This window comes from Zalophus californianus, chromosome 17 (genome assembly GCF_009762305.2).
Source record: "Zalophus californianus isolate mZalCal1 chromosome 17, mZalCal1.pri.v2, whole genome shotgun sequence".
In the NCBI taxonomy this organism is placed as follows: Eukaryota; Metazoa; Chordata; class Mammalia; order Carnivora; family Otariidae; genus Zalophus; species Zalophus californianus.
The window spans coordinates 29,789,088-29,815,426 of NC_045611.1; the positions used below are offsets into that span (position 1 = coordinate 29,789,088).

The 26,339-nt window shown below is 44.5% G+C and overlaps 1 protein-coding gene across 1 annotated transcript in view; it reads right to left on the reverse strand.

The window, feature by feature from the left end:
- Window positions 1-26,339, reverse strand: part of FTO (FTO alpha-ketoglutarate dependent dioxygenase) — a 372,377-nt gene that overhangs the window by 48,354 nt on the left and 297,684 nt on the right. The gene's annotated exons all lie outside the window — the stretch shown is intronic.

Below are 26,339 nucleotides of genomic sequence, written 5' to 3' on the forward strand. Positions count from 1 at the left end.
GCCCATCGAAAGCCAATAAATCTCAATGCTTCAACAAGAGATGAAAATGGTTATCTCATCATTGCAGTGCCAGGGCAAAATTTTCTCTGAGCCAGAGTATTTTTATGGATGATTTATGTCCGGGAAGGATAGTTATTTAGCAAAATGGCAGATAATGATGAATAGAAAGTAAATATGAATAGCAGCAAGGGAGTGGTGCTTTGCTGCCGCAACAGACCAAACAAAATCCCTCCATAAAGTACATGCCACAGATAATTGCCATTACACTGAAGCTAGCATCCCTCTATGACTGGAAGTGAAATACAAATGAGCCCATCTGATTTAGTAAGTGATTGCTCTTTGTTGTTCTAGAATACATGCCCCAGGGGTCTGCTAATTTTTCTTGAAAGCATACTCGGTGTCTACAGAGTAGTAGTCACGAGCCCAGGCTTTGAGCTGCCTTGATGGGTTCAAATCCCAACACAACTGCCTAGTTGTTAGGCCCTGGGTAGGTTCCTTCCCTGTCCCAAGCCTCAGTTTCCCCATCTGTACCAGGAAGATGGCAGTAAATGACCTCTTAGGCTGGTGGTAAGGATTGAGCAAGGGACCCTACCCTGGTATAAAGAGCTTAGCACGATTCTTGGCACGGAACGAACACTACGTAAATACTCGCTATTTCTATCAGCCGGGGACCAGCCACCCAGGGAACTACTGATTACTCTTTTAATTTTCTCCATGCTTCTTCATTCACAGAATCTTTTGGGTAAGCCCAGAGTTAAGGTTCGAAAAAGAGGAAGAGGCCTGAGTGGAGATTTTGCAGCCTGGTTGGGTGGAGGTCAGCATTCACCCCGCACATTTTTTCATCATTCCACCATCACTATCCTTAATTCTCAAGGTACACGGAACAGTCACATTATCAAGCTGGAAGAGAAATAAGGAACAAAAGAAATTATTCATGGAGTTACAATGCAAAGAAGTCTATTTTAAAAATAAACAGAACTGAATTTTTGGAGCCTCTGAATAAAAGATAAGTTGACTGCACACAGAATGTCAAAAATGGAGTGGAAGGAAGGTATTCCCCCCCGCCCCGAACACTTTTTTCTGTACTGAAGCGCTACACAAAGAAAAAAAAACCTAATTATAGTTTTAAATGTCCAAAACGCCATGTCCACCAAAAGCCCGATGCTCATTAGTACTAGTAATTAACTTTACAACTGTCAACACAAACAGCACACAGGCTGACAGATAGAGAGGAGCTCTGAGGGTGCTAATAAATCCGGAAATAACAACTTGACACACAGATGCACAAAAGGATGCAGGTGATAAAGAAATGTTGACATCAAATCTAATTATCTTCGAAACGGCCAACTACAGCACAAGCCACAGTCATGCACGGCTATTGCCGGTGATGAGCCCCACCGGAACGGCGCTTAACCACCGCCTACAACCCCGCGTTTACAGCCCTTGTCAGGGCTGCCGAGGACAATAACAAACAGGAAATTATAAGTGCCATGACCCCTCCAAGTCAAAAATCCAGTGATGAATATGGGCTCAGCAAGGCATGGCAGATTACCCCCTCACGAGTTCTAAAGCTGGGATGATATATGACATTTTTATCAGGCACTTTCTCAGGAATGTCACCAAGAGGAAAAATAAAGGCCCTGCGTAGAGGCGCCTAGGTGAATTATGCAACTGTAATTGCCGATCATAACCTGATATGAGTTGAAATTGCTCTGTTTTCATATTGAGATAGCATAAAATTGTCGGGAAATGCAATGGCTCCTTAATGTGGGCTAGATGAGTCTAATATTCTGATCATTTTTCACTCGGCTGCAAGGTAAATCGAGCTTCCTTAACTGAGCCACTGTGGCCCAGGGCAATCGAGGGGCCCAATTTTACACTTGAATTGAGCAAATATGTGTAAACTACGATTTTTCATATTTTCTGCATGCATAAGAAGATGAAACATCTTTATCATCTATTGTCTGGCTGAGCTTATACAAAATATTAGTTTATCTGTCCTACTTTGGTTCATTCCATAAGCGAGACACATAGATCTGAAGGACAGGCAATATCCCCCATATATAAAACAAGTCCATCTTTTATGCAGTCTCATTTCACAAGTTCTCCTATTTAAAACAACCACCACCACCACAAAAAGCGACACAGTGGCAGCATACAAAGGAAGAATTTTTCTTTTCCCCCCCAAGGGAGGACGAGGCGAATAAAGGCGCTAAACACGACCGACTGTCCCGTCATTTTCCTGTTGGTACACAGAAGCTGGAGAAAAGCCAAATAACCTCCGGTGTCCCTGCTAGATCGTCTCCCTTTTCCCACTTAAATCAGTTATACCGGCAAGGGGACGCTATCAGCATTTTATTGCTTTTCTGCTGCGGCCTGCGGCAAATGGAAAAAGAACGCGTTGGCTTCCTTCCTCCTCGGAGTCCGCCCTAACCTGGGAGCATCTTGACAGTGTGACTGCGGCTCTCTACTGCCCGGTCCCGTTCCTTCTTTTTCCTGAGCCCCATTCCCCTAAAGGGCAGAGGACCCAGGCCCAGCAGAGTGGCTTCTTTTTTACAAAGTGAATTTTCCCCCTCCATGACTTCTGCTTCTCCGCCGCGGGGCCTAGGCAGCCACACAAGGCCATCCGTGTACATGGCAAGCTCTCCCGTAGGCTCGAGGATGAGGTCCTGGAAATGGGTCTCTTTAACGAATCAGCCATTATAAGGGCCGTTACAGCAGGGTCCCTCTGAAGATGTGTTCCTTCCACTGTGATATGTGACTGATCATTGGTGTATTAGCGCTTTATTGCCTGGTGTCTTTATCCTCTCGGCATTCCTAGAAGTATTCCATTGCTAGGCCTATGACATGACTCATCCTCTTGCCATGTTCAGCCTCAAGCCACAGTGAAACGTGCATTTATACAGCCGGCAAATGTACAAAGCATTAACATAATCTCGTGGGGTTTTTCTTCTTTTAGAGACAATCAAACAATTTGTTTTGAATCAAAAGACCCCTAGTTAACAGGGTTGTGAGTGACAGAGAGGTCAGGGAGAAATAAAGCACAGTGACAGATTGGGATGAGCCACCCCAACAGAGGCCAATTCAGCATGGGATGCCCAGAGCCCCGGGCCAAGAATTGAGGATAATCTTCCCTCTTCTCTAATGGGAGAAGTGGATGAAGTGATGCTTGTGGTAATCAGCTCCTGTATTTGTTATTTATTGCTGTGTAATAAATTACCCCTCCCCCCCCCCCCGACTTAAGGACTTACAACAAGGAGCATTATTATCTAGTAGTTTCTGGGGGTCAGGAGTTTGGGAGTTGGGTGGCTCTGGTTCCGGGCCTCTCACAAGGATGCAATGAACCGCTCAGCTGGTACTACAGTCATCTGAGGCTTGACTGGGGCTGGAAGATACACTTCCAAGGTCACTGGCGTGGCTGTTGGCTGGAGGCCTTGGTGGCTCACAGCATGGCAGTTGGCTTCCCCCAGAGGAAGTGGTCCGGACAGAAAGGGATTGCAAGTAGCTGCATTGCCTTTTATGAACTAAGTGCCCCCCTTATTCTCTCCGTCAGAAGCAAGTCACCAAGTCTAGCCCATACTGAAAGGGTGGGGATTACGTAAGGCTGTGACTATCAGGATGGGGGGCTGGTGACCACTGCTAGATTCTAAGGTAACAAATTCAGCCAACACTGACTGAGTTCCCTCTAGGTAGCTGACCCCACAGTGGGGGCCAGGGATACAAAGGGTCAGTGGAAAGCAAGGTACAAGCCCTCCTCCCACCCCCATATTCTCAGACTTTACAATCCAGCAGGGAAGCTCGGCGCTCAATAACCAGAGCATGAGAGCTGGGGGTGGGAACACAGAAGCACAAAGCACTCGGAGCTTAAGATACTTAAATGAGAGCCATAGGCCCTTAGACAGAATGTTATTATACAGGCTATTATCATGTGCTGGCCATCATTTTTGGCTTTTCCCCAAATAATTATACATTGTCCTGAAAATACAGTGCTCTATTGTGACAGGGAGCCCTTTATAGGTACCAGGCACGAATCAGAGTTGGTTATCAAGCTTCCTTTCTCCAATGAGGAACTTTGGGCCAGGAGGGCAAAGACTTTCTTGATTGCCACCACCATTCTTCAGAGAGAAAACAAGACATAGGTGAAGACAGAAAATCTGCTTTCTGAGCCCTGGACATACCCTTCCAATCGCTAGATAATGGGAGACTGAATTATGCCCACAGGTGACCTGACCTGAACCAAACTAAACCAAAACAAAACTTTCCTGTATAGTTTACTGGCTATTCTGTATTCTCCGAATTTGTTGTTTTTAAGGTAATAGAAGATAGGAGTATAAGTTTTTTGTTTCTGTTTTTCTCATTTTGTTCTGTTTTTTAATCCTGAGAATCGACCCCTTTCTTCCTAGGGGATCTTTATTGAATTGCAACACACTCGATATTATTAAGAATTCTGATCAGAGGTAAACATGCAAAACACTCAGTCAAGGGGATTAGGACTCTTTGTTAGTGTTTACGTTATCTGTTTTTAATTCCTATATATCCTTTCTTTATCTCAGTGTTTCAACACTAATTGCAAAACAGCCCTCACTAACAGTAATGAGTCCCTGGACCTTTGCAGACCTCCAGACAGAGCTCAGTATGTAGATAAGGCCTCCCCTTAACAAGGCTCAGTATCTGGATCAAGGTCTTTTACTGCTTTTCCACTTTCTTTTGCTCATCTGGCCTTCCAGAGGCTAAACCAGCTCACTAAATCATGGAGTTCAGGGTGATATCTTAGTCAGTTGAGAGTCTAAACTCAGCTGAATCTATTGAAATGGATATGCTTGCTGTGCCTGGCTCCTTCAAGATACTTCCGTACTTCAAATGGAGCAAGACTGAGCATTGGTATACGAGAACGCCAAGTCCGGCGGGTTCCGAAAGCCGGGCCTCATCAAAACTGGGCCCTGTCCCCCAGTTAATCCTAGCTCGCTGGTATGAACCAACGAATGCTAAGTTAAGCTTGTACTATAGGATTTCAAGAATCAGGCACAGCTCCATTCTCCATCTTTTCCTTCCCTGAACCATCATGCTGCATTTGGGGTAATGTTCTCTGAGTTCTTCCCTGCATGGGAATCACAGTCAAAGTGTCAAAGAAGGAGAATGAGCTCTTCCATCAATGGGGCTGGTTCAACTGCCACTTCTTCTTATTTTATTTAGCAAGACAGAAGCTACATTCTGTCTTCTCTTTCCTTTATCCCCCATTTCCCATTCAGCCATTTCTATGATTACAAATATCTTTTACACTTTTTGCGCTGCCGACTCACCTACACACTGAAATGGTACCTAGTTCATCTTCCTGTCTTGTCTCTTCCTGTATCCCCCTTCCAGAGACTTAATTCAGAGACTGTTGCTAAGCAACGATACATCAGAGCAGCCACTCACCAATCACTAATTGTCCTCAGCACTTTAGCCTTACAAATCTGGACAGCCTGCAACAATGGCAAGGACCTTCAGTGGCCAAAAACACACCCAGAGGTTTCTTAGCTCTATGAGGACAGAGGCCCTGATGACCAGGTGCCACCATCACCGCAGTAACAAAGACTTCCGGCCCCATCCCTACTGAATCGTACCATTATAAGCCCATTGGCTTGGCACACTGCTCTCGGGTCCTGCTCACAAAATAAACCTGAGGGACGGCTGGAAATTTCTGAACACACGCACGGATGAAAATGAGCACACCAGCATTTCGCACGCATTTACCTTCCTCCCCACTGGCCACCCCGTTTCTTTAGTTTCTAGTTGAATTGAGGATCTATTAGTAAGCAAATCCCCGGCCTCGACTTTATGGTGAGTGTAATGGAGCTAATTTCTCTAATGCTAGCAGTTCATGGAAAAGGTCTCTCGTGGCCGCGCAGGCCTGGGATACGCAGCAGCTGTCAGAGATGCCGCTAAGGAATTCCTTATTAGCTAAGATGCAACCAGGCAGAAAACTCATTACACAGTGCTAAATATACTTAATCACATCTATTAGAGAAAAATGAACTTGATAATTACAACAAATAACTAAACTGCAGAAAGTGTTCAAGGGAAAAACAACAACAACAACAACAACCCACACCAGGATCTAAGTACACAGGGAATGTGAGCTGCACCAGAGTCAAGGCGAGACAGGAACGTGTGTGTCTTTGTGCGGAAGGAGAGACCAGTCTCAAGGTAGGTGGACCTGATTTAAGTTGCCTACTTAAATGACAGATTTACGTTTCAAAAGTGCCCTGGTTTATTTAGTATATGTAAAATTTTAATTAGGAAGGAATCCTAGGAGGGTAAATGCTTTGTTTGTAGACTAGTTTTCTCGGGGGGCGGGTGGGGGGGCCGGGGTGCTGTAAGGGAGCCCACAGTAAACACTCAGTTTGACAAATAGAGATCTAGAATAGCTCCGTTACACCTACGGCTTCCCTGGAGCCTGACAAATGTTGAGAGCCAAATTTGTCTTTTTCTCTATCGCAGAATTGAAGTCCCTATGTGGGGGGTGGGGGTTGGGGGTGGGGGGGCACCTTTACCATCCCCATCTGAGGAACGTACAGGAGAAGCCCCACAGTGAATGTCGCCTATCACGTCTTCCCCATGCCTGACCTCACTCAGGAAGTCACCACTGACAGAGGGGGTTCAGGGCAGTTCCGCTTCGGCTGGCAAGGCCGCAGAACCAAGTTAACTCTGAACCGAGACCCAGCAGGAGATGATCTTGGGAAACCAGGAGAAGGGGAAACCTGATCACAGTTGGTCGTGACGAGAGACACCAGACTTCTGGGAGAGAGAAATGGAGGGTGGCTAGAGATAAGAAGTATCAGAAGAAAGGTTGAAAGACAGGAGATGCCATCCTGTTGCAGAGTTAAGGGGAACCCCAAGAAGATGTGACAAGCAAGCGCCAAAGCAGGCCAAGCCTGGAGGAGTCCTGAGTCGCTGGCAAGTTCCTCTCGGCAGAGAGGAAAGATGGGCACAGTTTTTAAGCACAGAAGCGTCAGGAGGGTTTCATCTCCCTCAAGTCTGCTGAAGAAAAACATGCTGCCTTACCTTTGACCACTGATGATGGCAGCAAGAGGCCCCCATCCCCCTGACTCTAAACACTGGGCAAAGCAAAAGTCAAGCCTGTACATCCACACAAATGATTGAGAAGCCCTTTCCTCTTATTATTCATATTTTAAAGGGAATGAAAACAGAAGCACTAAATGCGATTAAAGTTTCCTGGTCAAAGAGGTCTACTTCCCTGTCTTAACTGGTTTCGTGGAATGGCCTTTGGCATAGGTGAGGGACGTTCTTGTTTTGTCACCAACTCAAGCTCTAATCTTGTCATAGTTTCCCGCCAGGAAACCTTCCCAGACTAAGCCCAGAAGCTTCTAGTGCAGTCCCCTCTAGCCCTGGCAGTACCCTACCCCCCCAAACTACCGTCAAGGCAAAGGAGCCCCTGTGCTGGCAACACCAGGACAGGGCCCTTGCTTCTCCCCATGAGATGTGAACACAGAAGCAACTCCAGAGTTGCTGGCAACCATCTTGTGACCCAGACAGGACAGTCTGACGGGGGGACCAACACGAAGGAGGTAGAAGCAGCATACAGAGCAAGAGGACACAGGTCAGAGACACCTCATTTGAACCCAAGATCGAACTGTACTAAAGCCAGATATTCTTGTCCTTTTCAAACATATGAGACAATAAATCATCTTCCCCACTATGTTCCTCCACCTCCCAGCCAGGCTCTTTCCCCCACCTTGAACTGAAGGAATCCTAATAACGGAGCACCAAACGTCCCCTATTGACCGCGATGCTTCCCAGGGACTCAGCCTGCCCCTGAAGAGCCATGTGACCTAAGAGGACACATGAGCCAGGTGACTGCTGATGGCGCTTAGCGCCTGCATCCTGCAGTCCGGATGCCCCAGGAATGGGCATTTCGGAACCCCGGCCACGGCACGGCGGCTCACTGGGCACTGGCTCTGAGAGCTGCTGGGTCCAGAGATCAGAGGACGCGGGTGTATCAGCCCAAACCAGCCATCCAGCTGCACTGTGTTTCATCACATATCAATTTTTACTGAAAAGAAAACCATACAAATTTAATCAGCTCTTCATATGGAAATATTTAACTTTTTTCCCCTGGAGTTGTTTGATATTATTGTTTTAAGAGTCAGGATTAAAAAAAAAGTCAAGATGTGTGATAGTGGTGGACACAGAAAAGCATCCATTTCTGGCAAGAATGCAAGTCTCATTTCCAGTAGACTCAAGTCTTAAATGCACTGGCGTCTCCGTCAATTGCCTGGCTCAATGAAGAACATATTACATGCCCATAACCATGAAGTAGAAGACAAGAATGATTCATCCTGCACAGTCCTCACCCACCGTCAAGGCAGAACGCTATTATCAGTGAGAATAATATGATCTCAGAAAAGCTCCTGTTGCCCACAGGTTTAGGGAGTGTTCTGTTTGGCATCCAAATCTCTGAGGCTTCCATTTTGCTCCTCTGCCCTTCAAAGATGTTATCCAACAGCCCTGTTCCAGAGCTTTTAATCTCTGAAAACCTATAACGTGGAACTCTCTTACATATACACCTATTAAAGAACTATGTTCTCTCTCAGTAGTCATAAAGTATAAAACACCTCTTAAAAGAGACTTCCTTTGTTTCCCAGCCAAGGGCACATGAGACAAAAGAGGCTGCCTTTTAAATATAATTTTAAAACACTGTATTAAATAAAATGAAGTATTGATATACAAAGTGATTTAAAAACAAGGGCTGCTTTTGAGATCATGGGCGTTTTTAAGTGCAAAAGTGATGTAAGCTGTCGGCTGAAGCCAAGAATTTTCCGTCTCAGAAATGGGTCATCAGAAACTTGGGGGGAGGGGGGCGAGGTGGTGAGGAAAACATCGTGCCTTCTCACCAACTGCACTGGGAAGACTCGTTAAGTGTGAAGACCACACATCACTGGTGCCATTCGTGAGGAGGGCAGGTCCACAGCAAAGCCTGGCCCGTCTCCACCCAGGACAAGTGTCCGAACTGTCCTGAACTGCCCCAAACCCCAGTCTCAAATCCTTACAGTTACTAGTAAAGCATAAACTACATTTATGCTGGTTGTGCTGCCATTAGACACAATCCGCAACCAGATGAATGTTCTCGGCGCTACTTGGCTTTATGGTGGGGGAATGTGTCTATTTACTCAATGCCACGGTATCCGCCAGGTGGCCACGGTTGATCTGGCAGGCTCCCGAAGACCTCTCCTGGCCTTCATCATGTTAGCAACACTTACCTTTCCCCTTGGAGGGGGAAGAAATGGCAGAAACTGTGAGCAATGCAGAAAATGTTAAGCCCGTTCCCGAGAGGAGGGCTTTCTGGAAGGCAAAGCACAGACAACTTTATGTTGACGTTATGGATAATGCTTTTTTGGAGAGGAAAAAGAAATCCCATTTCTATTATGCAATCAGGAAATTGAAGATGTCTATCTCCAGATAACCAACTGGTTGTGGTACGATTTCAGCTGGAAACTTGCACAGAGAATGTTTTCCTACTGTCGGTGCTAGTGTTTCTGTCACTTTACATTGACTTTTTTTGCTCTCTGTAGCAAATAAATCAGAAAGTTAATAGTTCTGTTGATTTGTTGGAGCTTTTTTTTCCCCCCTTCTAAAAAAATAAAGAAAAGAAAAGAATCGCTTTAAAGGGGGAAAAACTGATCCCAAGCGTGTTAACAACTCCATCGCGGTTTCAGGCTGTGGTCATGCCAACTGTCTAGTAAAAAGAGAAATTCCACTGTAGCAGAAGTAATAAAATCTTCTTTTAAAGCACAAATACCATGCGGGGAGGAAACGTAAACCCTTGCTTTGGGACAAGGAAGGTGGGGGTGGTATGAAGTAAAATATGGACTGGAACACAGGGGATTTGCGGTGACCACGCTGCTCTGGATAATCTTCCACCAAAAGCAGCTGTTGCCATGACCCAAAACCTTCTCTTTCTCTTAATCCATCACCTAAAGAATTTTAGAAAGATGTAAGCTATTATCTGAGGCTATCTTCATTGTTACTCATAAGGCAAAATATTTATCGCCCACTGTTTTTTCCAAGAAGCTCATCTCTGAGATGGATCGTCAGGAGATTCCCATCAGTGGAGCAACATGCCCATGGCAAGCGAAGCGTGGCTGCCCTGGGAGGGAGACAGGTAGACGGGGAGAGCAAACTTCTGTTCATACTCATCTTCACCAATACGCTGTTATCTGGCCCCAACCACAGAGCCGGGCATGTAACGTCGGAGTCCTCTATCTGAATTTCTAGGTCTCATAATTGACAAATAATTGACTTTCCTTAAAATCAGGGTCAAAGCTCCCCAAATTACCACCCTTGGTGATGAACACACTGGGCCAACTGTTCCCCAGGCAGCCAGGAGGAATCCTGTCTGCCTCACAGGCCCCCACTCAGTGGCTCCAACAAAAGGCAGCAGTTGAATGTGGAGAAAAAGTCAAGTGAAAAGAGCGAGGATCCTGTGACATGGGGCATTCACCAGCCAGATTGTTTTCACACAATCACTCAATATCTCTGATGATGGCCAGACTTGGAAGGGGGATCCGTTTGCCAGGTATCGCTTCGACAAGGAGAGCCAGCAAGCTGGAGGCAGAAGGCAAAGCCGAATTCCTGTTTCCTCATTCACGCTGTCGGTTAAAACACCCACACATCCTTGATGCACAGCAGAACCCTGGGAAAAAGCGCCGGCCGACCCACAAGGGGCAGGGCCCCACAGGCCAGGCTATCTCGCAGCTTCTATGGCCTGATTGGCCCTCCCTCTTCCCCACGTCCTCACATTCTGCCTGAGGGGAAGGAGGGGCGGCTCTTGGGGAGGTAAAATGCAGAAGCAGGCAGCCCCAGCCACCACCTTAACACTTTAATAAATTAAATGCAAAGACACAAAGAATTGTATTTCATTTCATCTGGTCTTTACCTTGAGCCCTCCCGCAGCACGGGCTGTCCATAAACATTACACTCCCCCCCACCCCCAGCACACTTTGGATTTAATTGTATTCCTAATTGAAAATGAAAATTAATTTGCTTTTCATCAATTCCAGGTGGTAGATCCGCCCGAAATGGGAGCAGCGCCTTTTTTCTTTCTTTCTCTCCGAGTGACCACACGCACGTGCCCATAAACACCAGTGGGCGCCACGGGGGGAAACAGGCCACCGCACCGTCTTGAGCCAGGGCCGCCGGTGTCCCTCTTCCCCTTGCTGATTGGCACCGTTCGATTTTTAATAAAAGATTTACCAAAGTGACGATGCGGGAGGAAAGAGGCCGCTGACAGACTCGCCGGGTTCCGCGCGTAATGAAGGCTGTGGAGTTACAGATGTCGAACAATGGGGGCTTACATCGAGATGGACGCGGGGATCACAAATATCCCGGCATCTGGTTTCTTTATCTAAGTACCTTTCTTACGGTTTGGATCTTAATTTTTTACAGTTGACAGCAGTGTTATTTGAGCCAGTCAGTGGCATCTGGCTGCTGGAGGGAAAAAAAAAAAGAAAGAAAGAAAGGAAGAAAGGAAGAAAGAAAAAGAAAGAAAGAAAAGAAAAGAAAAGAAAGAAAGAAAGAAAGAGAAAGAAAGAAAGAAAGAAAGAAAGAAAGAAAGAAAGAAAGAAAGAAAGAAAGAGAAAGAAAGAAAGAAAGAAAGAAAGAAAGAAAGAAAGAAAGAAAGAAAGAAAGAAAGAAAGAGAAAGAAAGAAAGGAAGGAAGGAAGGAAGGAAGGAAGGAAGGAAGGAAGGAAGGGGGGGAAATCTCCATGCACTTTAATTAATTGTGGAGAAATTACATGGTCCTCCAACCGTGTAGTTTGTCATCAGTGCACATTACAGATTTATATTAGATGTTTCTCCACAGTGTCAGGAATAATTAAAAGGGGGTAGGAAATGATGCCAACCAGCAATGCTTTACATCAGTGGTGAAAGTTTTATATTTATTACAGCCAAACAATTTTAGAAGAAGATGTCAACTCTGAGGCTCGACTGTGCATGGAATACATATCAGGCTGGGGGCAAAGCCAATGCTGCTGGAGTAATGAGAGAGGGCGAATGTTTAATCAGGCCGACTAGAATTGGTATGGCGTGCCACAGTTATTAAGGACACGGCATCTCCTTTTCTCAGAGAAACAGTCACCCAAAACAATAAGTAACATATGCCTTTTTCTTTTTCCTGAAATGATCTTTATCCAATTGTTCTTTCTGATCCTAATAAGAACAGATGTGCCAACTGTATGCCAGTCACTTGTTTTGCTCAATTAATTTGTGTCACACGTCTATGGCTTGGGCAGCATGGGTGGGGTCATGTAGTAAAGAGGTTTCAAAATGACTTCTGCTTTCATTGAGCCCATGATTACAGCAGCCCTGCCAGGCCCTCTTCACGGAGGACGCCAGGCCCAGACGACAAGCCATCCTGCACCCACATCAGCTGAGAAACTCGGATCTTAGTCATCCGTGGTAACGCTGAACAAACCTGGAACTTATTCCTTTATCTTTTCCCGAGGTCAGAGCCAAGAACTACATTTAGAAGCAAAGGTCACCAAAAAAAGCAGATAAACGTCAAAGGGAACGGTCATCCAGGGGACATGAATCTTCTGATTCCCTTCTTGCAAGAAACCAGATTTCCTTTTGTATCACCAGCACATCGGGCAGCACATTTCAGGGGGATTATGAGACGCCCTCCACCTTCATCCTGCGTCTTGCAGGAGAGTCAGTGCATGTGATAATCCCCTAATATGCCATGCCTGTCACTTCCTATTTATTAGCTTCTGGCCCTGGATATTTTCATAATTTCCGTTTAGCTGGCGTGGCCCCAGAAGTGGAGACATCCTGGGAGTCACAGTCTCAGGACAGCCTTACCTTTGACCCCGTGGACTCACAGGAGACCAGGGCGCCAAAAAGTGATTCTCTCCTGAGGGTCTGTGGTCTACGCAGCGGGAATCCCCCTCCCTTAGACCCTCACAAGATATGAAAAAAGGCAACTGAAGCTTTACATAGCAACACAGGTCTCAGGGAATTGCCAGGAGGGGTATCTAAAAGGGGGAGAATTCGTTTCAAGTTTAGCAGGATTTTTCTGCAATAAAGTAATAATACCCTCAATTATGTTAAACACTTTAATGATGACAATATCCTTAAATTACAGTGCTTTAAAATTTTTAAAGTGCTTTTGTAAATATTACTTCATTTTACTAATATTTGTGTAACTCAATGGAGAGGTATATAAAGGGGGGTAATCGCAGCACTTTTCTTCTTTGGAACTAAACAAAACACCCACCTCAGGCACTTTTTCCCTTTGTGATGGCTTAGAACAGTGTTCAGCTTTCTAAAGTAGTCTCTGTAGTTCAAATACAATCTAGAGGTCTTCCTATGGCCCCGCCTTCCTTCTGACTATTCCTACCTCCTCTACTCCCCCTCGAACGCCGCTCCCACATGCTTCCGGTTCCTCCACGGGGTCAAGTCCATTCCCACCTCAGGGACTTTGCACTTGCTGTGCACTTGCTGTTCCCGCTGTCAGGAACACTAACTCCATGTCTTCACGGGGCTGTCTCCCTCTTGGATTTCGGATCTCAGCTTCAATGTCACCGCTCAGAGATGCCTTCCCTCAAATCTCTAACCACTACACTCATGCTTCTACCCCATGCCTTCACTCAGTTTCTGACATGATCTTCTTTATGTATTTTTTTAACAGGGGTCCCCTGCATTGGAACGTAAGCTCCAAGAGAACTTGTAGAAATACTACAAGTTCAGGGTAGATTTCTCTGTATGCCTAAAGAGATCCACAATTAGTTTCAAATAATCGACGTGCCACCTTTTTCTTTAATTCAGTAGAATGTCTTTAATCCGGGTAGTGTAACTGAGATTTTTACCACATAAATGATTTTTCTTCATCCCGTTTGGATTTCAAAGCCGCTGGTGGAACCTCTCCTTTGGAGTGAGTCTAAGGAAATTAACCACATTTGACTGTTGTTGATTCACAGCTGTTATTATTGGAAAGAAAAGAATATTAATAAAAGGTCAAGGCACCGCATCTCATGTCCCTAACGGGATTATTTTAAAGTCAATTATTTCACTGTTAGTATTGTAAGTGGTTCGCTCACTAGCTGTGAACTCTGCTTTGAACTGAGGTTTGCCCAAGCTCCACCAAATCCCCATTAAATGCAGCTGCAGAGAGGAGCACCTATGTACAACTGAGGCCAAGGCAGGGATCACTGGCTCCCATCACTCTGGCACTGGCCAGCCGGTGCCCATGGCAATCCTGCACACCGGGGACTGACCCGGGGCGAGAAGAAAGGAAGTTTAAGTGAGAACAGGCAGACTGGAATTCAATACCGAAAACAAAGTCCTCCAGGAAGAGAGAGGCCTACTAGGTGACTAAAGACAAGATGGAAATCTCTGGGGAGGTTACGATTGGATAAACCCTGGCTAATCCTGCAGGGGTGAAAACGCTACCTACCTCCATCCCCGTGTCTCTGGCCCCATCTCGGCCTAGGTTTTCTTCCTTCTCCCCCACCCCTCTCTGTCAGCTGGGAAACAAAGAGTCCTGCGTTTGGAGAAGCAGAGGCACCTCTGAGATTGCTCCTGACAACATGTCCTTCCTCACCAAATTCACTAAACGTTGCTTTCATTAAACCCCAGTGGCACTGTGCTCAGCAACACAGTGTACAGGTAGCTGGGAAGAGCAGGTTCCTGGGGTCGGGGAGCAAACAGTTCAAAGCCACCTGACAGGTGGAGCACGTGGAGTGTGTCAGCTCAGCTGGGATCCCTTCCCTCTGCTTCTCATCCTCCTTGAAAACCCAGCTTGCCCTTTTCAAGTAGAAGGAGCAGTGCAACCAGAAGTCCCAGTCCCCCCACCCCCGCTCTCACAGCCCTGCTGGCTGCTCTTGTCCCTGTCTCCCCATGAGGGCAGGTTGGAAATCCGACGGTTCGAAGAGACTGGATTTTCTCCCCTGGTTCTGCGACCTACGGTAGACAGTGAAATTTGGCAGGGAGGGGCTCCTGGGTGGGAGAGGCACTTTCCAGGTTGAGCGCCATGTTGGTGCATCTGGGTATGGCCACGGAAAGAACTTCACTGATTGTCGTCTATAAGTTGTGCCTCTACAGACCTGAAATGTTCTCGGCTTCCACCACCCGTTCTGAAGCCCACTGGTGTCAAGTTACATGATGCGACTTTCTTCCCAACTCCTGGATCCTGCTTCTATTTGTGATTGAGAACATCTTACCCTCTGACTGCCTCTGTGGGTCATTTTTCTGGGGCCCAGCCTCCGCTCAGACCCTATGTGAATGCGGCTGTAGCCATAACTATGAGGATTTCACTCTCAATGTGTTCACTACTGGAATCAAAGTTCCAGGTGTGCCCCAAATATATGTGCCTTACATTGGTGAGAGTTCACGTCCATGAACAAGAACACTGGGCATACAGGTTCAAGTAGCTCTAAGATGAGGAGAGTGGGATGTATTCTTATTAAATGTGCTCCCTAAAACTCTAAAAATAATTTGATGGCAGTATTAAGGAAAACTTAGTTATACATAATACCACTGGCCTAACAAACCTACTTGACATCCACACACCTACCTAATTTTTACCTATTTTTGAATCTCAGGGCTACCTAACCGTAATTTTGCTGTTCTCGTGTGATGGTACATCAGAAGCACTTCCCCACATATTTCTAGGTTGTCTTCATAAATATTACCTGTGTTTTTCTAGAGTAGGGGAGTCTATACAATATAAAACCATCTATTTAAGTGAGGGACTATAAATATAAATTCCTTGTTATTCAAAAACTTCTAGGCAACTGCAAAAAATAACATCTGAAATAAGCACAGTTGTGATATGGCAGAAGAAAGCCGAAGGAGCGATGCATTAGAAGCTCTGACCTAAAACCACGAGCACGGGACACTGTTAACTCGCTTTAGAGCCTCTGGAAAATTAATCACTTTCCCTTTGCCTTAGTTTCCTTAATGGGACACAGAGGGTAGGGCTGGGTGAACTTTAAAATCCTTTCCTGCTCTAAAATTTTATGTTCGTTCCCTAAAGCAGCTTTATTCTGAGGAATACGAAGAACCGCAGGTACTTTAACTTACTCCTTAAAGGACTGGTACAGTAGAAACATACAGGGTTGTGTCCCTTGTTCCCCCTTTCTGGGAACTGACCTCTCCAACACGCATGGCTTCAGTGGCAGGTTCCTGGCAGCCATGTTTGTTCAGTGGGGCCTAACCCCTAGCCAGAGGTGATGGCCCCACAAGCGGTAGCCATTTTTCAGCAGTGTGGACCAAAGATACAGAAGTTGGTGTGCTGCAAAGAGGAAAGCAAGCAGACATGCAGGGAGATGCAGAAATCAAAGACAGACGACCTCCTAATCTATTCCTAAGATCAAGTTTGAGATATCCTGTATCCATAACAGAGTCCTACCAAAACAATCATGTCCCTTATTTCGCTGGTAGAATATCTCCTGTAACAAAGAGGACTCATAGTTAACAGCCTTCATTAAGTGTCCTCTGCATTACTACACATCTAGATCTCTTGGTAATTTTAAAAGAAAGAAACAAAGCAGTATTATTAGCTCTATGTATAGAAGAGGAACCAGGGCAATGAGCTTGTAAAAACCCAAATCACAGAGTAATCCACATACTCTGGCACAGAGACTCTGTTAACTATTTCTGATCTTATAGTTTCACTTTGCTTTACAGTGTGGGAAACCACGAGAAGGAACTAGAGACCCCCAAACCTCAGTGTTTTCAGAAATGAACTCAATTCTCAATGAACCTTGAGTTCTGGGCAAAAAAAAAAAAAAAAAAAAGGCTCAAGGTTTTGAATTTTGACCCCTGGATCCTCTCAACTCATTGCGCTCTCAATGCTGCGGCCTTGCATTCCCAAGCCCCAAGAAATGGGGACTGGTCTTTTGGTGTTTTTCCCTCAATCCGGCTCTAATGAATGCCCTCTTATGCATGCAGAGATGTTAAAAGAGATAGGCAACATGGAGGCTAGGAACTGAGTCCAGCCAAAATGTTTAAAACATTAAAGAACTACATATTAGATTAGGACTAATCTGGTAAATTCAGAATACTGAGGGGCAATAGGAACCTTAAAATAGGAGAGACAACTGAAAACATGAGCCTTTTCTTTTGCTTTGCCTTAATCCACCTACCTATCTGAAGGTCTAATCTATCAGGTTTTTAACCATATACCAGAGATATTTCCTTCACTCCTTGGGGGGAAAGAGACAAGAATGAATTGGTTCCATATGAAACAATGTGATTTCGATTACATTTCTAAATTAAGGCTTTGCAACCCCTGGATGTGATAATATGTTTGTTCATTACACCATCTTTACCACCACTGCAAGAAAAATCCCAACCTCAAAAACAAAAAATTAGAAAAGGAAAGAAATTGTATTCAACATATATCCAGCACCCAGGAATCCATGTACAGTTCAAAAATTGAGGTTTGATTTAGAGAGGAAGGAAATGGCGGGAAGATTTAAAAACTCCTGACAGTTCCAGTTATTTAATTTAAAAGCACAAACCTAAAGAATGTTCTTGGGTTTGCGTGCCTAAAAACTTTCCCAAGGTTTCCCGTAAGTGGTAGCGAGCTGCTTTGTCAAAGAGCTCAAAAAAGGCCTTGCAACACACTGGGATAATACTCTACAATTAAGTGTTCTCCAGTGGGCCTCAGCATGACAAACCATAATGGCTCCAAAGAAGCCCTTAAAACCTACCATGTCAATGAGCTCCCCCAAGCACGGGAATTTAGAGCTATGGATTAGACCTCCTAACCCTGCTCCTCCCCTCAAAATATCTTAAAGGCCCTTTTCTCCCAGGGGAAGAGTCGTTGTACCCAGTGTCTAGTTAAGAGGTCTTTGTGAAGTCACATTTAGACATAGTTACAGGACATCTAATGAAAACTCTGCATTCAGCTGAGACCTCCCCTCAGGTTGCCATAAGCCCGACTGAAGGGCCAGAACCACTGAAATGAAGAAGCAGCCTCGGAGGGGTCTCATTTCATCTCTGGATGTGAATGGCTATGTGGTCTTGGAAACATCTGGGTTTTTTGGATGCTTGAATTTTTATACCTATAATTTTTATACTGGTGTGGCTCCTTACCTTCCAAGTTTGTTTAAGGAGTACCTTGAAATAAAAGTAGAGGATTTCACCAAAGTGTGTGTCTTGTTTTAGAGCAAAAATAACAAAACTGACAAAATCAGATCCTGTTCAGTATATAAGGCACTTCCTGCTGAATATCAGTCACTTTGAGAGATGTGTGCATTCTTTCAAACCGCAAGGAAAAATCTGGGAGTCAACTCTGTATGTTCTAAACTCAGTGGTTACGGTAATAGAAAAAATGGTATTATTGAAGTAGATGATCCCAAACTCTACACATTTGGCATGGGGACCATATACTATTATTTTGGAGGGGATTTACTTTTCCGATTTTGTGTTGCTGGTGCCTCAAGGTACTTCATTCCCAAATCACACCCTGATGATGAGGGCTGAGACCCTAATATACACAGCGCAGACACCAGCTTATTATTACAAATTCATTCAAGCTCATTCATGTGCAAATGGGAAATATGACTGTATGATGATAAAGGATAGCACCAGAAGAATTAAAGAAACTTCAGTGGCTTGAAAGCATTAATGACCCTTTCTAAGATCTTACAACCACTAGAACAACTCTTTTTGCCTAGTCTTATGTTCACACCACCCTACTGGTTTCAAAAGCTCAGTACATCCCCCACCTGTGGCTAAACGGGTTCCAGGGCACAAAGCTGTCCACAGCCTTGGGGAAAAGTTTTTGGATAAGGACTGTTATAGAACTGGAAAGGATTATTTCCTAATAAAAGCTTCCTCCTTCCACTGCACTCAGGCCAACAGGCTACGTTGAGATGGCAAAGTAAGGTACCTTTTTTTTTGGCAAAAAATTTCCATCACTTTTTTTTTTATATATATAGTAAGGGAATTCTTTTCATTTGAAAAATCATAAAAAGCTCTGAAACTCGGGTTTTAAGATGGAAAAGCAACTAGATCTTTTATTAAGAAAGTACTGTTGAGAGCAGCTTTATTTCCTTGTTAGACAAACATCTGCCTTCCCAGAGAGAGGGAAGTCAATGTTTATCGTAAACCCTATTTAAAAAGGTGAATGCAAGATTTCACATATACCATTCAGTAATAGGGGAAATGATTAGCGCCTTTAAGTTTTTATTTTCAGATTCGTAACTGGTTTAGAGATATGGCAAGCATGGCTATGCCCTCACGACATGGCAGTGGGCCCTGGCCGCACCCCTTTTATACCTTTGCGGCTCAGAAGTGTGCTGAGGTAGCTACGATGTGGGCAAGGCAATACCATACTGCACACATCACAAGTCAGACAGTCCAAGAGCTGTTGAGGACTTTAAAGGAGATTCACCTAGGGGTTCTTGGGTGGCACAGTCAGTTGAGCGTCCCACTCTTGGTTTTGGCTCAGGTCGTGGTCTCGGGCTTGTGAGATCAAGCCCCACAAGGGGCTTCACGCTCAGTGCGGAGTCTGCTTGGGTTTCTCTCTCCCTCTGCCTCGCCCTCCCCCAAATAAAAAAAAATAAATCTTTAAAGGCAATTCACCTATTGAAAAGTCACATTGCTTGGGGCTCACAGGACTCAGTCATGTCCAACCCACATGGGACTTTCCCAATTCTCTGGAATGGGATGAGTTCACGTGTTATAAAGACAGTTTTATGCTATGACAGCTGAATGCACTCAACTCAACCTCTGCCCACATCTAGATTTCGAGATCTGGGCAATGGGCTTGGCTTGTTTCCCTCATGCTTCAAACTTGAGGGTGTTGCCCCGAGATTTCCCAGCTCCACAGCCTCACCTTCTTTTCTCTGTTAGACAGAAAGTGGCCAATTCTTCAAAGATTACATAGGCTTAGTCACATCACTGAAGAAAAGCACGAGTTCCCTGAAAACAATAGTATCTCTGTAAGCAGGTGAAAAAAAGTCAGTCCACCACTGACAGGCCACTGGCGGTTTGTCAGTTTCTGAAAACCAAGGTGATGTAAAAATCTTTTAACCTAAACAGAACAAGGGGGAATCTGGCTGTCAATTGGTGAGGGCACGAACACGCCCTTAACTACAAGCCCCGTAAGAAGAAAGTCAAGGTGATTACTAACCCACAATACAAGAGCAGAATCCCTAAGATATTTGGAAATCTTTTCTCTTTCAATTACTGGCTTGGTACTTTAGGTATGATTATATCTGAGGCCACGGAGTCGACACAAAGAGCAAATAATCCCTCCCAGGGTAACTCTAATTTTCACAACCAGGAGGATGTCAAGGCTGTGCTTCTTTGCATTTCGGGTCTCCCCCATAGTTATTTACGGGGCTGGATCCTTAAGACTTCACCCTATACTTCCACTAGGGGTGGAGAACACGACCCCCTCCCCGCAAACAGCCATTTACTTCCAAGTTCGAGATCAGAATACCCCGCCTTAACTCTTTCCTCTTTTTCATTCCATAACCAATTGGTTATGAAGTCCTTACATTAGAGGTCCTTTGAAATTCATACTCGTCTTCTGTTTATACATTCACTGCTCTGCCTGAATGCAGGCCCATATCGCCTCACTTTAGGAACCCAGGTTTTCTCTAAATACAACCCTTTAAACGAGAACAACCCAAATCCATGCCCACCCTGCCTCCAAACTAATATTCCCTAAAATATCTCCGGCATCATGTCACTTCTCAGCTTTGGAAACTGCTGAAGGCTTCCCAGAACTCAGGCATCTATCTCTTAGTACTTCCCACATATTTGGTCTAATTTTCTCAAATACTCTGTTTCAGTCAGAAAGTCTAACACATGGAACCTGGTTTATACTATCTTATACTGCCCCTCATAATAAAGTCTACCTAATTGAAAGGACCTCTTCCCATACCACTGTTCATATCTTGCCCTACTTGAAATGTATCTTTTCCCTTAAATCTTACCTATGTAGCTTGAAATGAACCTGCCATTTAAGGTTGGAACTGACTAATGAAATGACCACCTACCCTGGGTCTGTGAGGTGCATTGGCATTTTCTCAGAAGTCCATGCGACTCATGGGAATTTTTCAATTTTAGGTCTTTATTTCAGTAATAATCTAAAATTGTTTCTTTACCAGTTACACAGACCAGATTTTCTTTTGCACTGCTATTTCAAAGTTGAAAAGCATTTTTACAGAATAATACTTCAGTTCAGAATTCACAACTGGTGTCTATGAGCTCCTACTATCAGAAGAGTCCAAGAACATTGTTCTACAAGAAATCTGTAAAAGCATCTAACAAGCATGTAGAGTCATGTGACCCATCTTTCCTGGTGTTGTCTCAAACTGTTATTTAGATTCTTCATTGGAGTTTTACTTTTCAGGTTTTTTGTGTTTTATCTTCACAAACAGATGGTAAACTCTCTGGGGACAGGAATCATGCCTGAGACTACTCTGGATTCCTGATGCATCAAACATAATCTTGCAAAGAGCAAGTGATTGGTCAAAATTGGTTGCTCTGGTTTTGACTATATAGGCTTGACCTGATCCACACTGGATGGCGGGGAAAGGGAGATGACAGTGAAAATTTTGCAAAGGTAGCACTGAAATTGTTCAAATGTCCCTTATCCTCACTCGGGTGGCACCACTCGAAGGCCTTTCCCGTATGGTCACAGAGCTCTGAAACAATGCTTTTTGTACAGCAAAGGTTTTTATTATTCTTTTCTTCCAATAAGACAATTAAAAGTGAGCCTGTTTATTAGGGCTGGTACTAAAATCGAAACATTTCTGGGGCGCCTGGGTGGCTCAGTCATTAAGCGTCTTGCCTTCAGCTCGGGTCTTGATCCCAGGGTCCTGGGATCGAGCCCCGCATCAGGCTCCCTGCTCAGCGGGAAGCCTGCTTCTCCCTCTTCCACTCCCCCTGCTTGTGTTCCCTCTCTCGCTGTCTCTCTCTGTCAAATAAATAAACAAAATCTTTAAAAAAATAAAAAATAAAATAAAATTGAAACATTTCTTTCTCATAACTGGTAAAGAGGTACTAGAATAAAAAAGGGTGTTGAATCCAATCTATTCTTAATGTTTCTGGCAACTCCTTGATCTATGTTAATTACATGCTCCCGTAGATAGAATTTTAGAAGTAGAATTCTAGAACATTCATCTCCTGTATGAATGGATTGGTCCCGTGTGTCGTCCTAGACTTCATTAGTAGCAGAATGAAGGCAGAGGGAGATGTCAAGGAGGCAGGATTAGAAGGAACAGAGAACCTCAGAATGGGATCTCCCCACTTACGAACAGCGAGAGGACTGGAAAATCACTTGGCCACTCTCCACACCCAGTGCTTACGTGATGACCTCAAGTCTCTCCTCTGGCAAGCATGTAGAGTTGATTTATATGGATTTGCAAAGTTTACTTTGATGCGTTAGTTAAGAACTCGGGCAGTAGTTGACAGCAGAAGCCAGCACGAAGGAAGCCGTGGATTAATTTGCTAAAGAAAGAAATCTTCTTTAACCAGTGCCTTTCCCCTTGTTGCTCCTTAGAGACAGGAATGGATGGGAGCAATGGAGGAGGACTATGGCACAAGGCTGCTGACGGGATGAGAGCTCATCCTGTGGTTCAGTGGAAGTCATTCCTCTCTTCATCACGAAAAGAGGCCTGTGGAGTTTCATGGAGAGCCAAAAAATCATGGCTGGGAAATCCTTCGGATTTTACTAACCAGGGAGGGATAAAGACATAAACAAATACAGACACATTTTGCCATGTAAAAGATCATCCCAGAGAATGTGCTGGAATTACAGAGGAGCGTAGCAGGAGAGTTATAGGGACAGATGATGAACTGTTTGCAAAATAACTTGCCCTTATGACTCATGTGTCAACTCAAAAAAAAAAAAAAAAAGAGAGAGGACAGGGAAGGAAGTTCTAGAAGGAGAAGACTAAAGCTAGGGCAAAGTAAAAAGCTTTTCGTCAGCTGGGAACCATTCTTTGTTCAGGTGCTACTGGCGCATGCTCAGCATGAAAGTTAATTAACACACAGCCCACTGCTGCCCGGACCACCTTACATAATTACACCTAGAGTCTAATTAGGTAACTCTCCGAGGCTGTCCCTTGTCGGAATCACCCAGGCTACAAATCTCTCAAAGTGTGGCTAGCATTCATTTAGTAAGGATTGTGACATGCCTCTGAAATGGAAAAGTTGTCATTTCCAACATGTTAGACGCACTAACAGCCTAAGTGAATTTCCCCATACACTTTTCTCGCAGAAACAGAAATCTTGAGAGAAGTAGCATCGTCCTGGATTCCTCTGGACTTTCTCCTGGTGGGGTCCACAGATGCCACAACAGCATATGCCAGGGAGAGTTATATTTTGTGGATGGCGGTGTCAGGCAATCACCCACTGAGGTATTTGTGCTGTCATCCATTTAGTTTTAATAGGGTGAAATATTGTTAATATTGACTTGCTCTGAGTTGATGGAATTATAGGAAATCTAGATTTCTTTTCCCCTTAGATTTTCTGGAACTTTCCAAGCTTCCTATAATGAGGAAATATCTTTACGCTAATATAAACCAAGGGGAGGAGAAGGAACAGACTGGTTAAAAGACTCCTCCATAAAATAATCCCATCCTTAATTTTCTTACAGTAATGCACTAGTGACTACCATGTAATATACACAGCGTATCTTATTATTTCCGAATTTTATCCCAGAACTTGAAACATTATGTACAACAAAATAATAATCTACAACAAGAGCTTCCGTTTATACAATCAAATTGAATAAATGCGTAAACTATGGTTTAAATCCCCCCAGGAATGTGTAACTCTGTCAAATGGAGCATAGATTTTAGAGGCATGCGACATAGTAAGAGTTATAATCAATAACGTTTAATAATCTGTTACGTTTATTGTTTTTTTCTCAGACCACTATTTGCAAGGGACACCATAAACCACACTTGAGATTCATCGCTTGGCTTGGCACACCTTTGTTTACAGACGAAAATGACAATGGGAACAGCGCGTCCCCAAATCTGTTGATCACTTGGGCAGGAGGTTCACAAGGGAACTCGGCGCAACGTATTCTGAAAACTGGTGGGAGGGGAGGAAGGACTGGCGGGGTCGGGGTGGGGAGGAGTAAGACACAGAACTTAATTGGTTGCAAGGCCTGGGTCCACAGCTACGATCAGTGATGCTACCCAACTGGTGGGCCTAGCCAAAGGGATCAGAAACAGGTCTACTATTGCCAAGTTCACACTCTGCCTGCAGCGACTGTCAAATAATGATAGATTAGACAAATCTGATTGCTCTATCAAAACATTCATCTCAAATCTTGATTAGTAAGCCTATTGAATTATGATTAATTCACAAGGGTGCTGCTGACAGATAAGATACTTTATCTGACAACGTGTACTAGTTGCTTTGCCTGAAGCCAAAAAAAAAAGGAAAAAAAAAAAAAACAAAGCAAAACACAAACTCCTGAAGTTGCTAGTAAAATAAACAGTATCAAGTACAACCCACTGAGAAGGATAATGAGGCTGCATGCACCTTCTAATTTAATCAAGAGCTTGTTTCTGCGAACCCAGCCTTGATACAAAAGACAAGAGGGATTTAGGGGAACACGCGGAGGACGATACACTGCAAACAAGTGAACACCAGGGCACCCCCTCGCCTTTTCCAGGAGGAGTGTGGAAGAGAAGGTAGCTCGCGGGACTGCTTCCGGAGGTGTCACCCTCAGTTTTGGCGACATCCCAGAGCAGAACCTGCATGTCTTTTTCAACGTTACCATCCAATTACTCTCCTTGTCTCTGGGATGAAGACATCTGCGCATAGAAATAAGTCAGCAGCAGACCTAAACTCTTGGGGATTTGCGGAAGGAAGGTGGATTGTTTTGGTTATCGTTAGGGGTTGAAGTGAGGAGGAGGAGGAGGAGGGATGGGAGTGGTACTCTTGTCTTTTGTTTTCTTACAAAACAGAATAAAAGGGACAGTTTTAAAATATTTTTCTTAAAAAAATAAAAAAGCAAATAAACGAAATATTTTTTTCCTTTTCTTTTAGCTTTGAAGCAAAGGAACGTTCAATCTGATATACGTTAAAGTTTGAGTTTAGTACTTAATGACTACATGACTCAGGAAAAACTGAAACAGTATCACTCATTCCCTTATCAAGCCAGCTTATCAGCCCTGAACCTAAACACAGCCATCAGTCCCCGAGCATTCACAGCTTTGTCAATCCCCCAAATTCAGCTGTGGTTGTTGTTGGGGCGTGGGGGTGCACAATAAGAGGATGCTAAGTACTCAAAATCTCATGCAATTTTAGATAGTATCATTACCTTTTGCCGACCTTATGATTTTACCGAAAGCCTAATGTCCTATAATCGTGTTTCTCTTTAGCTAGTATTAACCTTTCGGTGACTTCTCTCTTCCCTCCCTCTGTCTCTCTCTCTCTCTCTCTCTCATAACTATCCTCTGTTAATCAATTGTGCACTGCAGATGGGGTCAAGGAAACCTACTTCCTCCTTTGATAGCCTCCAATGTTTCTACTCTTGGGGATAAAAGTGCTTTAAATGGAGTTATATTCTAGGAAAATCAATATATGATTACTGCAAAGATTTGTATTGATTGTCCTGTTGCATTGCAAAAAGGCTAAAGAAAAATGGCATGGCACATCTCCCTTCAATTCCTGTTCCACTGAGTTTGTTGTGAATGTTTTGGGCAAGAAGAAAATGTTGGAACTTTATTTAATGACCTAAAGTTTTCATCATTCAATCCGCTCACTTCTCTCCCTGCCCTGGAAAATGTGTCATTATCACTGTCCTGGCTGCTCCTCGGTCATGCCGGGACAGGCAGAAGAGCTCGCAGGGCTGAAGACCATTCACTTCAGTGCACCGGAAACCGCGGGCTGCCGTCCTGATACCCGCTCTCCTCTTCTCCCCCACTCACAGAAACCTGATTTTGCTGGGAGTAGCAATGTACCCATGTACCCGGCTGAAAAGTATTCCTGTTGCCTTTATCAACAGGATAAGTGAGGAAGTGACTACATTGTGCTAATGGAATCTAGGCAGAGACTGTTGGGTAGGGCTTCTGGGGAAGTTCCTTACAAGGGTGATAGAGGTGACGCAAGGACCAGGCCCATCTGCCTTCCCTCCCTTTCTTCCTTCTCCTTACCTGTAAGGTGTGCGACCTCTTAGGAGCGGCCGTGGTTCTCTTGTGACCATGAAGGAAGTCTGAAGACAGAAGCCATGCCAAAAGGAGGACAGAGCAGAAAGACTGAAGGAGCCATGAACACTGGTGATGTGGATCTGCCATAATGGCCTTACTCTTTGCGGATTTCTTTCCCATGGAGGAAACAGAAATCCCT